We start from the raw sequence: 4,386 nt of genomic DNA on the forward strand, positions 1-4,386 counted from the left end.
TATTCTAGCCATTGATTGCTGAAGGGCGAATATAGGTATGTACACGTGGTAATCATTACAGGATTTCACTACTTCCAAATATAGAGTTCTCCATATGCACATTTACATCCCTAATGTATGGTTAGATGAAACCAACGGTGTGATGCATGTTTCTACATCATGAAGATGAGGAAACTAACATGGCCATTGATACACACTCATATTTAGTAGTATATAGATTACTATAAAATAAGGAGAATACCCATATCTTCCTAACCGTTTGATTATCCAGGGGTACAAATTGGCTGTAATGACATGGTCACAATGGCATGAATTAACTCATTCCAAATATAGCTGATTTATGGCATCTCTAATACACTGCCATAGTTCTACTCAAATTCCGCTCAAATAGGGATATGCCAATCATCACAAAAAGTTCAAACAGTGTCATGGCGTCATCATTAACATCAGACGGAAACAACTTACACGCGCCGTCCCAGCAATACGTGGTGCCATCTTCTTTGTCGATCGCGTAGATGATGCCATTGTGTTCAATAGCATCACAGAAGTGTGTATCAGCTTTGATGATCCACTGCGAGGTGAGCTGTCTCCAGCTAAATAAGGCACCAGTGGAAAGATAGGCGAGTCCATGGTCGAACAAGGAAATTAGCTTGAAGTCTGTGTAATTCGCATCTCGTGTGGGCACTTGGCAGATTACAATCTTCTGCAAAACAAGGTGCGTCCAACTGACTTCGTAATCTAGATGACTTGGACCGCGATGGTAAAACCCTATATAATCCAACGCAGGAAGGATACTCTCATGGGAGGTGTGGAAGTTCACGAGCACCAACTTTTTCCTATCTTGTCTAACGGCAGCCATCCAGTGGGAGCTCATGCCGACCCAGTACATACCTGCCAAGAAGTTTCGGGCGATGGTGATTGGATCGAAGTCGAGGGAAATGATGTATGGCGACCCACTACATACCTGCAAAGAAGTTTCGGCTAATGGAGGTGGGATTGAAGTCGAGGGGCATCATGTACGCCTTTGTATCATGGTGAGCAAATCTCGGAAGACCAGATAGCAGCAAGCAGGGTGTCTTGAAAAGCTTAGGCCTCGCTTCGACGATGGCCGTGTGCATGTCCCTCGAACATGCAGCCAGCCGCAGGGCGCTCAACATATCCATACACGAACAATAGAGGTCGAGGATGTCACTTGGGAGATTGCTCCAATCGCGGCTCATATGGATGCTGCGGGGTTCGCGTTCGGCCATGGTGGAGTTTGGAAGGTGGGGTTTTTGGGGGCTTGATTTACGGGGGAGAAGGCTCTTCGTGCTGGAGCGGCTAGCGAGGGAATAGTGTTACTTGGGGAGGCGAGGGTACGGAGGGGCACAGTGAGATGATGAAGAGTGACCTCAGGATCTCCAGCGAGATGAAGTTGGAGATGGAGTGGTGCTAGGGGAGAGGGAGACGAGGCGAGGCATGCTATAGAACGGCGGTGACAGTGACTGCATAGTGCACAAGGTGAGGCTAACTTTGGTAACCCGAACACGCCGCGTAGACTAGTGTCACCTCGGGCGCAGGGTCTTGTCACTTCACTATGAGGACCGGGTGAATAATATTTTGACCATCAAGTGTACCACAGTTTTACTACAACTACTAGTAGTAGTAGAAGGAACATGAGTAGTACTGTATAGCGGAAATAGGTCTCCCGTGCTAGCATGCCTCTGGGTTCACTTCATCCTCTAGGTATCATCCATATCGCAAGCAGAACCAAATTTCTCGTGCATGCGGAAGCGTGAAGAAGGCTTTTTATTTTTTGAGGATAACCGCATATTCCTTAACCAAAGAATGTTGTGTCTCCCACGCACGCGCCAATATCCATCCGAACCAGCTACGACACATTTTTATATTCGTTTGCATAGGTCCCACCTGTCAGGAGGGGTGCAGAAATAAAAAGGAATCATAAAATGTCTCGCCACGGTGATTCGAAATACTGACCTCAACTAGCCAGTGGCACATGTAGCGCTAGAAGGATGCATGGGCACATACACGGATAGGTACCACTCCTCAGTCTACCCACATAGCCATTTCGTTTAGTCTACCTAGCCGTCTAATCAACTTCCTGCAGGCCACTTCTCCCATTTACTTCTCCATCGGGAACCGATTTTCCTCGGCTTCTTCACCTCTCCTCCATCTTCATTTGCATCCAAACCACACCGCATTCACAATGTTTTAACCTCTTCACATACTCCTGGAGTAATTCTGAAGCCCCTTTAAATAATCATCTTCTTCAGTTAGACTAGCCATCTAACCCTAATTCTCCAAACCATAGCCCTTCGGTCCAGTGGTTCCAAATGGCGAAAGAGATCGAGATGCAGGTTTTTAGCGTCCACATGTCCTCGTCGAAGGCTCGTTGAGCATAGTTACCACCGTCACCGACCACCCAAGGGTTGTACGGAAGTGGATCAACAATGTATCCAACTCCCTCAAAATGGTGGAGGTGAAGGTCATTGGTCTCGATGCAGAGTACACGGAGTGTGCCACTGGGAAGATCCAACGCACCGTCGTCCTTCAGTTGTGCCTCGAAGATGATGTTTTGGTGTACCACATCATACATGCGCCCTCCATACCAGGTGAGCTCCACGATTTCTTGTCTCGGGAGGACATATAATTCTGTGGGGCAGCCATCGTAGGGGACAAACAGAAGTTGGAGCCGTACAACCTTGATTTTAAAATCATCGCTGACGTACAAACCAAAATAAAAATTCCTGTAGAAGATTGTGATAAACCTACACCATCCCTATTTTACGTAGCAAATTTTGTGCTCGGAACAAATGTTCAGAAGGGTGATGAGATGCTAGCATTAAGGTCGTCTGGATGGGAGAATTATCCCTTGATGTACGAGCGGATAAAATATGCTGCCCTCGATGCCCGTGTGAGTTTCGACATAGCTGCAAGGTCCAGAGAGCTTGTTGTGAAGCCATCTCCCACAGAACATGAGAAGAAGAAGATGAAGTTGCACCAGCAGTAGGGCATTATGGATGGATGAACTATTTCGTCTCTTGTAAAAAAAATATTTCCTCTCTCTGTATATTGATATAGATGGACTATTTCGATGGTGTGCATGTCTTTGGAACAAGTAGTAGCGTGGGTCCGCTTGACTATAAGGAACTATTTATCCGCGTAGCTTTGTCTACTACTCCTTCTAGTGATCGGTATGCAATGCATGTGTCCATAGACATCATAGCTTGTCCATGGAAGTTCAACTACGGCGACCATCACGTTTCATCCACTCGAGATTCCTACGACGCCGCTGTCGGTGTCAAAACCGTCGGATCTCGGGTAGGGGGTCCCGCACTGTGCGTCTAAGGTTGATGGTAACAGGAGACGGGGGACATGGTGTTTACCTAGGTTCGGGCCCTCTTGATGGAGGTAATACCCTACTTCCTGCTTGATTGATCTTGATGAATATGAGGATTACAAGAGTTGATCTACCACGAGATCGTAATGGCTAAACCCTAGATGTCTAGCATGTATGATTGTGATTGCCTCTACGGACTAAACCCTCTGGTTTATATAGACACCTAAGGGGCCTAGGGTTGCACAGAGTCAGTTTACAGAGGAAGGAATCTTCATATCCGAACGCCAAGCTTGCCTTCCACGCAAAGGAGAGTCCCATCCGGACACGGGAGGAAGTCTTCTGTCTTGTATCTTCATGGCCCATCAGTCCAGCCCACGTCACACAGCCCGGACGCCCGAGGACCCCTTAATCCAGGACTCCCTCAGTAGCCCCTGAACCAGGCTTCAATGTCGATGTGTTCGGCGTGCAGATTGTCTTCGGCATTGCAAGGCGGGTTCCTCCTCCGAATACTCCAAAGCAGCCCTCAAACACAGAAAACATGTCCGGCTCTGCAAAACAAGTACCACACACAACCTCAGAGAGTATAATATTTCATGAGTCATATCTACTGACAACTTTTGTAGCGAGACATTATCTCCCTGCCCGGTCATTATTTCGAACCGTTTTTAGCCTCCCGCTCCATGTTTCAAGATGCGGTTTTCATTGGCACGTCTTGTCGAAGCAGAGATCGTGTCCCCTTATTGCGGGATTCTCATCAATACGGGCGTGGGTAATCCAACCGCGCCGTCTGCACAACCCTTGGGGAATAGGCGAGTTTTAAGGCGAATGGGAGGTGCTTGATATTCGCTGCCTTTATAAAGAGATAAGGATTCACCCTTTCACCGACGCCTTCTTTCTCTCTGCCCACCCATTCTTGAGCTCCAGCGCCCAAGCTTCCATCCTTTCCGCCTCAAAAAAGCACTCCGGCCATGTCCGGATCTGGAGCGCAGGGCAAGTGGATGGCCTCCTCCGTCACGGAGAAGGAAATCACAAAGCTCTGGGAGGCG

The sequence above is a fragment of the Triticum aestivum genome, chromosome 1D, assembly GCF_018294505.1.
Source record: "Triticum aestivum cultivar Chinese Spring chromosome 1D, IWGSC CS RefSeq v2.1, whole genome shotgun sequence".
NCBI lineage: Eukaryota > Viridiplantae > Streptophyta > Magnoliopsida > Poales > Poaceae > Triticum > Triticum aestivum.